We start from the raw sequence: 13,279 nt of genomic DNA, 5'->3' as shown, positions 1-13,279 counted from the left end.
GTTCCCTGTTGCCAGCCCATGAAATCCATGTTGCCTTGTGCACAGGGGAAAGAGAATCATCCAAGAGTCCTCATGCAACCTAACCTGCTTGGGTGTATTAACAGTGCCTTGTTGTGACTAGGCACTCTTACTTGTTTAAGACATAATCAGAATGTCAACTGTAAGCTAAGGGTGTTTGTGTCCTAGATGGATCTTGTAGTTCTTTCAGCGTGCGTTGAAAAGAACACCCTGGGAGGACATGGCTATCCCGGTGAATTCCAGGTCTTGGGATTTTGTTTCCTTTCTGTATGTGCTGATTCTGTCAAATAGTAGAGCCAGACAGGCAGGACATTGGGTGGGGCTGGAACATTCTGGAAAACTGGAAACTTGATGAAGGGGGAACAACTGTTGCTTCTTCTGGGGGAAGAGCAAGTCCTGTGATATGAGGTGTGGCTGGTTGACTGGCAGACAATGTAAGGAGGCAGGTAGGGACTGACTTCAGTCCTCGTGGACTCTGAAGGGAGTTCTTTTCTGACCTGTTGGTGACCAAGAGAAGCAGTTGCTGCAAACCACGTGGCTTCATGGAAATAGATTCTTGCTGGGGACTTATCCTTCAAGACAAAACCACACAGTTGAGGTGAGGCATGGCTGATCTACCTCTGTGTTGGATTCATGGAATAGATTTCAAAATGTGGATAGATTTTTGGGGCAGTTGATTTGGTTTTCCCTTAATAGAATAGCACCTATTTTAGTTCAACCCTCTGCTTTTGTCATATTAATTTTGGTTCTTTCATTTCTTGCCCCACAGACGTGAGTGAGCCGGGGAGATGTTTTACAAAAGAGAAGCAGAGAGGAAGGTGGAGTTTGGACTGTTCTGTCATGAGATAGTCTTTCTTTTTTCCTTTTTTTTTTTTTAAAGTTTATTTATTTTGCAAAAAAGAGACGGAGATAGAGACAGAGAACAAGTGTCAGAGGGGCAGAGGGAGATGGGGAGAGAGGATCCGAAGCAGTCTCTGTGGTGACGGCAGAGAGCTGAATGCGGGGCTCAGACTCACGAACTGCAAGATCATGACTTGAGCCAAAGTCAGACACTTGACTGACTAAGCTACCCAGGCATCCCAGGAGACCATCTTTCTGACGTCACTTTGTCCTAAGGTTTGCTCTTTCTGTCCAGGTGCCAGGACAGGATAGAGGGCCCCTTAGCACCCAGAGCCAGTGAGAGTCTGAGCCATTGATGGTTTGTGAAGCCATTTTGGTACCATGGACAATGTGGATGGAGAAGTGAAAACAGACTGGTCATTCCACAGGGTCAAGGCAGAGTCCCTAAGAGCAGGGGGTGCTTTGGGAACCATCTCTCATAACCATGTGAGTAATGATAAAGTGCAATTTTTAGAGCGTTTACAGACCTGAGCATCTAGAACTAAATGCCTTGTGGTAATGTGATATGCAGAGATTGTGAGAGGAACTATGCTTCAGTCCATAGACTTTTGATCTCTTATGTCATAGTTCCTTTACCAGTCCCTACAGACTAACTAGAATCCTCAGAATCTAGTTAGGGCTTAGGAAGAGGACAGTTGTTACTCAGGGAAGAGAGAGGATGAAGAAACAGTATTGAAATGGTGGCTCTGGCCATTTGTCACAGAAACCATTGGTCATTGAGGGGACCATTACCTGTTAATTAACTCTCAATCATTATAGATAAGTGTATCTTTAAGGTATGGCTTTACAGATCATTTATAGTGGTTTAAATTTCATCAGGTAGTGCTTCCATTTCTATAACCTGTTGAAAAACATGTTGAGGTGCTATTAAAAATAACTCCCAAGTGGAACATCAAAATCCACGTGCAGGTAGATCTGTCACTCCACACATAGAAGGGTTGGACCTTGAGTGGGCCAGGGTAATAACCCTTCTCTGGCTATATAGACATCTTTGTTGCTTGTGTGTGTGTGCACCCACCTGCACACACACACCAATGCCAAAACCACACTTAATTGACCTTTTCCCATATTCCTGTTGTCATCCTCAATGAGAATGGTATTTGGCCCTGACATCGTTTCTCAGTTTACTCGTTATCTCCTAATCATTTTTATAATGGTGATAAGTCTTAATGTGTTTATTTCATGCCCCTCATTTAAATCTTACTGACCTATCCCCAGGCCCTCTAAAGGGATCTGGGGTTACAACTGTGAAAGTGGACATAAAAATCTTGGAGAGGTGATCACAGCCTGTTGTTTGGATGCCTGGGGCTGTGCCTACATGTTTCTCAATCTATTCTGGTCTTTCCCTACCATGATTTTATACATATGTTTGAAAGGTATGAGACTATACTTTTTAGAACCCAGAGTTAGTCTGCATCTTCTTTGGAAGGTCTTCAGTGATCTGTCGATGGGAAGGCAGCCTGGTAAATTTCTGATCTTCATTCAGCTGTTACTGCCACTCTGGTTGTGAAATGTGACAGGACCATGGCCAACTGTGTAATGTTGAAATATGTTCCATCTGAAATTCCTTTCTATCCTCTACATTGCTATGTGAATTAAGAGGTTATGACTTGCAGTGATCAGGAGGCTTAAATCACATTTTGAATTTGCCTAAAGAGGATTTATTGGTTTTCTCCTAATCACAAGACATTGGGCAAGGGGGCCACTTACAAGGGGTTGCAAGGGTTATAGAGAGCTTACATTTCAGTGCAAGACTGTGTTTGTGAAAGGGTACTTAAAAGTATAAGGTAGAACGTGGATAACAACTAGTAAGGGTGATGTACTCTAGGTGGCAATGCAGAAGTGACCAGGAAACTGGGGTCCTGGATGTCTGCCCTCTGAGAGCATAGGATCCCAACCTGAGTCAAGAAGAACAGACAGGATAAGAATAACTGATAACAAGGGAAGAAACTTTTAGGGTAAGGCCACACATGAGTGTGGAGGTGGGAATGGGTGAGAATGTTTGGGACTGTGTACAGAGTCTTGGAATGGTGGATTTATGTATTAAGAGAAAAGTGAAAGATCAGGTTGAATGATAGGAGTGGACATGTATCCTGCTCCTTGGGCCAGTAGAAAACCCAATTTAGCTTAACCCATTGAGATAACATATTGGCTTAGAAACAGAGAAAAGGCTCTCTTTTCAGGTTGCAGGCATGCTTCTCCAAGGTCTGCTTTTCTCTCCCTAGATGTCTTCATATTGATAAGATGGCTGCCAGCAGCAACCAAGGCTACATGCTTTTCTGTTCACATGTGTAATAATCAAAGGACCTGAGCTTTGCTCTCGCTGGTGCAGTCTTAACCATCATGGCAGGCAGGGGAATGCCATGTGCTTAGGCCTGGGTTTCTGCATGTCCCACAATTGAAATAGAGATGAGGTTGTACTGATGGGTTTATGCCAGTAAGGGTCAACCTCTGGAGCACAGTTTGGGGCCCATACTCCAAAGTCCTGTGGCTGTGGTATAGTGATTTCCCAAAGGAAAATCTATAAAACTAGAAAGGTCAGAGGATAGGTTGACAATGAAAAAAAATGTCAACTCCATCTTTAAATTGGGGCAGCTCTGATTTGTAGGGTAAATGATCTTGAGTTGAGTCTAGACTTTATAGGTGGATCCTCTTGGCCTGATGACAACATTTGTCTTGGCTTTTGATGAGAAGAATGAGAAGATCAAGACAACATTTGTCTTGGCTTTTGATGAGAAGAATGAGAAGATGAGAAGAATGTTTAATTATCATGTGCTCATGCCTAGAAGAACTTATCTGGTGACCAGTCTTCGTTCTTGCCTCCATCATCTCTTTTTGCTCCTCACAGGGAGTGTGCATGCTCACTGAGCTGGCTTGTTTGAGACTGTACAGAGTGCCAAACTCCAGTGTCTCTGCAGAACTACCTCTCTTTCCTGTAGGGCTCCCTGAGAGAGATACCTCACTCACTTAAGATTGCTCTGTTGGAAGTTATCCAGTTGAATCTATCTGTTCACGTTAACACTAATCACAAGTTAGGTAGAATTGCTGAAGTTCACTAGTGCCATTCAGAGGCAGGCCATCCATCCATCCATCCATCTGTTTATTCAATAAATGGGTATAATTGTGATGTGCCAGGAGCTATGCTGGCCACTAGGGATGAACCTGGGTCTAGCGCACAGTCCCTACCCTTGAGCTCCCAGTCTGGTTGGGGAAGCCAGGAAATCCACAGTTCTACTTTTATGTGGTGCATGTCCTATGCAATATGCTATGGAAGTTTAGAGAAACAGTATGTCTCTGAACTGGAGGATTAAGCTTAAGGAGGATGCTTAAAACAGGTTTAGAGGTTAAGGTTAGGCAATTAATAGGTGCTTAGAACAGAGGCAATTGTGATAAATAAAAGCTACAAGGGTGGTATTGCCAGAAAGTCATGGGTGTTCCTCTGTGGCTGGAGCTGGAATCCCCCCTACCCCCCATGTTAGTTAAATTCTAGTTAGTTAACATACAGTGTAATACTGGTTTCAGGAGTAGAATTGAGTGTGATGTATCATTTACAAAACCCACTGCTTGTCCTAACAACTGGCTGGGGCTATAATTCTTGAAACAAACAAACAAAAACCAAAAAAACCCCCCAAAAAACCAAAAAAAACCCAAAAACAACAACAACAACCCAAAAAACCCAGGAGGTGGAATGGAAATGCAGACTCCCAATTCTTCCATCCAAGATTCTAATCTGCAGGTCAGGAGAGTGGTCTGGGAATACCATTTTCATCTCCAGCTCCTTGGGTGGTTCTGATCCTGGTGGTCTGAAGAGTACTGGTTTAGAGGGCTTTGTGCAGGCGCAGGGCCACAAACGTAGGCTGGAAACGGGGGAGAGCAGGAGCCAGAGTGGCCAGAAGGGTTGCAGAAGGGTGGAGGAGAATTTTTGGATCTCCATGTTCCGTAGGATCCTGGAGGAAGTTGAAGGCCTTTGGCAGCAGAGGATATTTAGAGCAGGAAATAATACCTTAGGCTTATTTATGCACAATTGAGCTAAAACATCTTTGCAGAATTAAAGACTGGTGAAGGAATCACTTGGCTCTAAACTCAGGCTGCTGAGAATTCAGGTTCCAAACTTAAAGTGCAGTTCTTGGTCTGCTAGCCGGTCTCCCAGTTGGGAATTACTTACCCTTATTATGTTAGCACAGTGATTTTGTAATGCTCTTGAGTAACCTTGGAGGCCACTCTACAAATTACTTGATTTATTATTTAAAAACAGGATTGATTCAAGACTGAATAAATGTGTAATATTGAATCCACATGGGGGAGGCAGTGAGGGAGGTGTTGAGCATTTATCCAGTTAGGGGTGTTTGCAGACCATATATGTTGGGTGGGTCTCTTTTTCATAGAATCATTAAGACTTAGACACTTAAAAAATTTTTTTTGATGTTTATTTTCGAGAGAGAGAAAGAGAGACTGCGAGTAGGGGAGGGGCAGAGACAGAGGGACACAGGATCTGAAGCAGGCTCCAGGCTTTGAGCTGTCAACACACAGCCCGACGAGGGGCTCGAACTCAGGAATGAAAAAACTGCGAGATCATGACCGGAGCTGAAGTTGGACACCTAACCGACTGGGCCACCCAGGCGCCCCCAGACTTAGTAAGACATTTTAATTGTCTTCCTCAAACAAGGTAACTCTCAAACCCTCACCGGTTTCTGGCTTAGCCTTGGGCAGTTGGCTATACATGGCTTTTTACTTGTTCTTAAAACAGAAAATAGATGTCAGACTGGCTCTCTGTTGTACATTATTGTTGGAGTTAACCCAGTTACCATTCCAAGCTCCGTGGAAATGACTGTAGAAGTCCCACTTCTCAGTGTAACTTAGAACTGCTTTGCATCTCTATTGGGGTTTGATAAGATTTCATTAGTTAAATTTGAACATCAAGGGCCACCAAAAATAAAGTATGAGCTGTTCCATCCTTGACGATTATTTATGTTAGGCATGAAAGTGTACATTGATAGAAGGTGCAGTAAGTTACATGTAAAAGTCTGTATATGGACAGGAGGTCCTCCCAGGACTTCTCACTACTGGCAGTATTGACATTTTGGACTAGATCATTCTTTGGGATCATTCATTTCGGCAGTGTCCCTGGCCTCTACCCACTAGACCCAACTGTGACAGTCAGCATTTGTCTACAGATATTGCTAAATCACCCCTGGTTAAGAACCACTGAGTTAACAGACAAAAAGGTTTTTCTGGATATGTCTTTACTCTGCTATCCATCTATTTTTTGAGAATTTTGTCATAACTTAAAAAGCCATATAGTTGACGATAATTACAGGCAGATCCCATATTTGCAGGTTTGCCTACTTGCTAAACTTGATTGGCAAGCCGAAAGTCATGACTCTAGGCACTTTGACGGTCAGTCTTGGACACCCACGTGTGCAGAGAGGCAAAAAGTTGGAGTCACCTCCTGCATCTGTTCCCAGCTGAGGTCAAACAAGGTGATGCTTTTTTCAGCTCTCTGACTGTAAACAAGTGTCCTTTTCAGGGCCTATTGAGTGCCACATTTTTCAGATTTTTGTGTTTTTTTTTTTATTGGTGATTTTGATTTTGAAATTGCCCCCAAGTTTAGTGTAGTGTTGTCTAGTGTTCCTAAGTGCAATACGGCTGTTCCATGCTTTATAGAGAAAATACATGTGTTAGATGAGCTTCCTTCAGGTGGGAGTTACAGTGGTCTTGGCTGTGAGTTCAGTATTAATGATAAATCTAGAGGTCTTTAAAAAGAAACACAGATAAAACCAGGCCATGGTTTGATCAGTTGATGAAAATGTGGTGACCGGAGGCTCCCAGGAATCTAAAGGCCCGTATTTTGCCTGGGAGGAATGGTCCAGTATTGGCCAGTTCGGGGTTAGTGGTGACTTTGTAAGAACTTAACTACTGCAACTAATGGGAATCAACTGTACTGTTGTTTCGCCTGCATTTCCAGAGCCTGCCTTTTAAAGATGTAATACGGTAAACATATTAAGCTGGATTGCTGTTCTTGTAAAAAATGACATAGCCACATTATGGAAAACTTACAGAATAAATAATTGGTGAGTCAATGGATATAAATATTTTTAAAGCTCTTGCACACCTCGTGGAAAAAGGTTGTACTGATTTATGGTGCCACAAGCAATTGACTTTTCCATTGGATGTCCTTGTCATTGCATCTTTGCCAGCGTTTTGCATCTATCTTATTTTTAAAATGACAAGATTGTTAAAAAAAAAACACAAAAACCTATAGATCCTTTAAAAATAGAATGTAACAGTCTCATTATTACCTTTTCCCACTTTTTCCTCACGAAGGGTAAGAATTTGGAATAGGTCCTTTCAAGCCTTTGAGAAAATGCACATAAAAATAAGTGATTTTTATACCCATAATTTAATATGGGAGGGACTAGGTATTTGCTCACTGCATGCCCTTTGTATTATGCTTTGGTGACTTCATATAATTGAGGTGCAAAAGTGCTGCCTCGTTATTGACAATATACTTGAGTTTCCAGGAAAAACTATATAAATGATGCTTCTGTTTAATAGCTATTGTTTAATTCTGGTGCTAGGTGATTATTAGCTTGTGATAAAGACCTTTGAATGTAACTTTGATTTTTGCCGGTCACCTAAGTGATAGAAACCACATAGATTCTGTCATGCAATTTTATTTTTTTCTCACGTGGCTTGCCTGAGGATTTCAAAGAATTCAATTTCCTGATAGAAAAGTAGTTAGTAAATGGATGCAAACAGGTAAACATTATCCAGAATCAGTCAAGATGCTTAATATAAATTGCTACAACAGATGTTCCTGGAATGATGACAATTGAGGAACACATTCGTGATAAAGTGAATCTGGAAGCCTTGCCCTCACCATGGCTGGAGAAGAGAGCACATGTGAGGGATGGCTGTTCATCATTTGGAGTGACCACAAGTCCTGTAGGTGAGATTCCCTTGATGTAGGGTGAGGAAGTGAGATCTTCTGTGCCAGCTGTTGATACTGGATATTTGATTGCATTTTCAAACCCTACTTATATTGGAAAGCCATAGTTTTCACTTAGGATGGGTTAGAGAGAGAGAGTAAAAATGCTCCTAGAAAAGAAAGAGTAAAACATTAGTAGCTCTGACTGATGGAAAAACTCGGGAAAATTGCAGACCTTTGAAATACGAGGCGTATTCTGTTTCCAGGATGCTGGACCAAGAGAAAAGGTACAGCTTTAGGGTTATCTGTTAATTACTCAGAAAAAGGTAAAATGAGCAGTAGGACTGTACTAAGGCCAGGAAAGACTGTTTTCTGGAAAGAATGGAAAAGGTGTGGATTATGTCTGAGTGTCAGTTTCTTAACCTAAGAGTGAGACAGGCTTAGAAGGTTAAGGTCCATAGGGATTCTGTTTTCCGGTAAGGGAGTGTCACTTACATGATAATTTTGCATCTCGATCCTGAATTCCACACTCCAGCAAGACCACAATGGGTCTTCTTGAAAGTGTTGAGGCAACTTCAGGGTTTGGCAGAGATGGGGATTTTTTTTACACTCTGAAGAAGCCTTAGCTGTGAAAAAGTGACGGAATTTAAAATGCTGTCCCACTTAACCACACACACACACACACACACACACACACACACACAGAGGGAGAGAGAGGGGGAGAGGGAGAACACCTTTCCCATAGATTAGGAATTATGAGGTCTCTTCTTGGTGAGATTCTTAGTTTACCCTTAGGATGATATTTTTTGTTGACAATTGCAGGCATTCAGATAATCATCAAAAACCTAGGGGCACACCCCTTTGAACTGCATAGTTTCTCTTTCAGAACATCTATGGGAGGGCACCAAAGAGAAGGTTTCAAGTAAAATATTTCAGATAATTATCCACATGCCTTTCACTTTTATTCCTGAAAAATAGCAAGCAAACTTTATTTTTAATGTGAATATTTATGAAAGAACTTAGTGAAAGTATTCCTTTAAGTTAACCTTTATTGGGGTAAAGTTGTATAAAAAAGATGCCATTAACAATATTTGAAATAACTTGTTAAGGCAAATTTAAATAATAGAAAGCTTTAGAGTAAAAAAGTAATTGACTAAGTTAATTGATTTCCTAACTGAAAAAATCCTTCGTAATAGTGTCTTTTTGTTCCCTGTCTTTGTGTTTTTACAGTGGAGGAGGTTTAACTATTGTGTTGCTACATCTGTGAACTTTTGTCTTCTTGGCTTTGTAATACAAATTCTATTCTTAATATTTTCTAGTTGAATAGGTTGCTTTTTCTTTTTTTCCTCTTTTCTTTATACACACACACACACACACACACACACACACACACACACACACACATAATCTCTTATCTACCTGGCATTTTGTGTGTTTCCTAGTGGTAAATCTATAACTTAGTTTTTGTTTTTGTGGATATTTACTTTTGTGGGTATTGACTTTTCCTATTACAATGTATCTAATAGTTGGCTCTTTCAGTGCTGATTTAAAATACAATCGAATAGGGGCGCCTGGGTGGCGCAGTCGGTTAAGCGTCCGACTTCAGCCAGGTCACGATCTCGCGGTCCGGGAGTTCGAGCCCCGCGTCGGGCTCTGGGCTGATGGCTCAGAGCCTGGAGCCTGTTTCCGATTCTGTGTCTCCCTCTCTCTCTGCCCCTCCCCCGTTCATGCTCTGTCTCTCTCTGTCCCAAAAATAAATAAACGTTGAAAAAAAAAATTAAAAAAAAATAAAATACAATCGAATAGTGTGCGCTTCAGTATTTCTTGTAAATGACAAATTCATTGTATCCTAAATATCTATATATTTGCTTACTATGCTCTCTATCCTGTTGAATGATCTATTGCTGCCACCATGCCATTTTAGTCACCGTACTTGTACAGTATGTTTAGCCTTGTTAGGTAGGATAGGTTTCTCTTCGTTGCACTTTTTTTGAAAAAGCATTTGTAGTCATGCTGAAGCTTTCTCTATTCCAGCTCAACTTGAGACTCTGCTTTATAAATTCTACAGCACATCTTGTTGCAATGTGGGTTGCATTGTGTTGACCTTATAAGCTGATGGAAGGAGAATTGCCATCTTACAATATCGGGTCTTCTCATCTGGGAAATGGTGGTTCTGTTATTTGTGTTGTCTTATGTGTTCTTCAGTAAAACTTAAAACAAGATTTTATTTTTACGGGATCTCTATACCTAACGTGGGTCTTGAACTCACAACCCCGAGATCAAGAGTCACATGCTCTTCTGACTGAGCCTGCCAGGCACCCCTGGAATTTTTTTTTTTTTTTTAGACATTTTTTAAGAAGCTCCTCTTTCTAATCCTCTCTAATCCACTTACATTTTAGGCAAATAGACATTTCATTTGTTGCGGGGAGGGGAGGACAATTGACTGCCTTTTCCTAATGTTTTATTTCTCTGGTTAGAGGATGAAGTAAAATGCTAAACAGTAATCACACGCATCCTTGTCACCATCCTAATTTTAATGGGACTTAAAATTCACCATTTATTTGCTCATTTCCATATATTTCTGATTTTCTTTTCCATGTAAGAAACTATTTGCTATGTATAAGAAAGGATCAAATTAAGTATCATCACGGGGTGGGGGGATGTTTATGTCACTGGTTGCCTCCCAAAGGACTTGGCGGTGATGTGGGATATGTCACACACACAGAAAAGAGTTCATGTTTCATTAAGGTGGTTCTATTCGGTTTTTCCTTAAAGAAGTCACTGATGTATAGGAGCATGTTGAGGCATCAGAGGACTTCCTAGACCACAGAACCTCTCCAAGAATCTTAGGAGCACCCTTCGGGCTAGACTGATTTAAATGAACCTGTTTGCCCAATTTTTCTGAAGGAGACTGTGGGTGGAATACTGCAATCTAGCCAGTGGCAGTAACCCAGGCTAGGGTGTAGTCTTGGGCTCTGGAAGTCTTGTTTTCCTTAAGAAGATGGAGTCAAGTTCTAGAGATGTGTGCTGATAATACACTGGTAGGGTTGACATTCAGAAAACCCTTACCTAGCAGTCAGATGCAAAGGGGCTTTTGGGACTGCAAGGGGCAGGGAATTGAGAGATGTAAAGAACCAGATGTAAAAGAGGAGAATAGCATTCAAGACTTGAGATGTTCTGGCACTTTCATGTGGTTGGAGGGGCGGGGCAGGGGCGGTCCATATCTGTGTTGCCAGAAGGTGGGCTGGCCCAGTTAAAGCCACAGGCTCCTAATGTAAGCTCAAGCCCTTTCTTGTTAGTAGATTCTACCTGTAAACACACCTTCATTAGGTGAATTTTTAACCACCATGTGTGCCTGAAAGCCATAAGTCCTGAATACATTTAAAGGAAGGGTTTTCCAACTGTGATCGCTGGAGCTCTGTGTATTCTTCCCAAGCTCCTGTGAGACCCTGGGACTCCCATTCCCCCCCCCCCCCCCCATTTCAACCAGAGCACCTCTGCTTTCATGAATGGACATTGCTTATCAGGCTGCTGAGTAAAATAACATTAGAAGACAACACTTTACTGCTTTAAAAAAAAAAATTCAAAGCCATCATTGTAATTCATTTTAGTAGTTAAAATCATATTTGTGTCCTAAAACTGATCTTGCCTATGTAACTATCGGCATTTTATGTTCCAACTGCCTTTCTCAAGGAAAATTTCCTTGCATACACACTTTAGAAATGATTTCTTTTTACATAGACTTTCTAGTGGTTAGGGTGTTAAGGCATGTAATGGGGCCGGTTGTGTACCTGTCCTAATTCCTCTGATAACGGTAAGCTTCTTAAGGACTTGCTTGTGTTGTATTTTTGTTTTCCATCTCCTCTACTCTGGCCCCACCCCCACCCCTGAACACCTATCACACAGGTTCAGGATGTACTTGCTGATTCCATGCAGACTGATGTGGATGGCTGTCCCCTTCCTCATGAGCCAGGGGAAGCTCAGAGGCAGGACTTTTCCCGCAGCCTGACTTGGCTCTTGCCTTACAGAGTTCAGGCGAGTTAAGAGAGCTCTAAGTAGCCTCCTCTGGGGATTGCTGCATTTGCCTCGGATCACCAAGAATCGAGGCAGGCTCCCTTGCCAACAGAGCCTCTCCCAGTTGTGTGTGGGCTCAGTGTAAGTAACTGAGGCCAGCGGATGTGGACCAAGCCCAGAGGAGTTGTGGTAATGAAGCCTGGCTTCACAGAAGAATTATTAATGTTGTCCTCACTGTTGACCTAGACCCTTCCTACACCTCATGGGCAAATAGCAGTCTCTTCTCCTCTAAGGGGCTCTCTCTGGCCAATCTGGTCCAAAGGGAGGTTTGCTGTTGATTCTTTGGCCAGCCTGTGGATATTAGATCATGAGCAGCCAGGCTGCCATATTTTCCTATTACCTGGTAAGGAAGATGATCTGCTTTACCAGCTCTGAGATAGTACTATTGTCACAGCCCCAGACATAGGTTGAATGCTTATATTAGACAAGGATGTTGGGTTGTGATAGAAACCCACTCACCAGTTTGGTAAACAGGGAGGGTTCCTGCGTGTCTTGAAGATCTTCCAGGATGGAAAATTGAAGAGCCCTTGGACTCACGGGAATTGGACGGAGACCCTCCTGGTGCTCTCCTGGGCTGTCGCATTCCTGGTTCTGCTCCCGGGGTATCCCTTACTTTTTTCATAGAGATTTTTTTAAAAAAGGTTTACTTTTGAGAGAGCACAAGCAGGGGAGGGGCAGTGAGAGAGGAGGACAGAGGATCTGAAGCAGGCTCTGTGCTGACACCAGTGAGTCCGATGACAGACACAAACCCACGAACCGCGAGATCATGACCTGAGCTGAAGTTAGATACTCCACCGACTAAGCCACCCAGGCACCCCCCTTGGGTATCCTATAGCCCCTTGGTACCCAAATGAATTGGCAAGGTCATGATTGTTGGTAACTTGGCTGTATCCCCCTATGGCTACCCAGCCCTGGTTTTTCTGACCTCCTAATTTTCCGACCTCTCAGCTAGAATTCCCCCAAATAGAGTGGCTCAGAGTTACTGGGGAGGATCTTAGTGGCCAAAATTGGCTCCTTTGAATTGAGGCCACAAGAGCATGAGGTCCCTGGCCTGACAAGGGAGTTGGTTCTATCAGGGTCAGGGCTCTAGGCCTGCCCTGACAACTTTGGTGGAGGGAGAGGAGAGGCAGGTCCCATGGTACCCACGGCTGTCCCTTAAGGCTGCACAGACTTCTCCATTGCTCAGGCACTTGCTATAAATAAGTGGTGGATCCTTTTTCCCATTTCTAATGTCATTGCTTGGAAATGAAGTTTTCCTAGTAACCAACCTGTCTCTCTTTATATGAATGAACCACTCTGGATTCTGTTTCCCAGCTGTTGGGACAATGACCCCTGCCCTACTCCTCAGCCTTCTTTGGG

The 13,279-nt window shown here is 42.6% G+C and overlaps 1 protein-coding gene and 1 long non-coding RNA gene across 5 annotated transcripts in view; one reads left to right on the top strand and one right to left on the bottom strand.

Annotated features, from left to right (window-relative positions):
* The window catches only part of TLN2 (talin 2), a 456,802-nt gene that overhangs the window by 139,667 nt on the left and 303,856 nt on the right, over window positions 1–13,279 (top strand). The window lies entirely within an intron of this gene.
* Window positions 7,912–13,268, bottom strand: LOC125168192 (uncharacterized). Of its 2 annotated transcripts, XR_007153043.1 has the most exons (4): window positions 13,189–13,268; window positions 12,380–12,528; window positions 8,342–8,472; window positions 7,912–8,016 (listed from the first exon to the last, which is right to left on the bottom strand). It is a non-coding gene; the product is annotated as an uncharacterized LOC125168192 (long non-coding RNA). The 2 variants fall into 2 exon arrangements; XR_007153042.1 differs by having other exon boundaries at window positions 7,912–8,472.

Source organism: Prionailurus viverrinus, chromosome B3 (genome assembly GCF_022837055.1).
Source record: "Prionailurus viverrinus isolate Anna chromosome B3, UM_Priviv_1.0, whole genome shotgun sequence".
NCBI lineage: Eukaryota > Metazoa > Chordata > Mammalia > Carnivora > Felidae > Prionailurus > Prionailurus viverrinus.
This window is presented reverse-complemented; position numbering and strand designations above follow the sequence as displayed.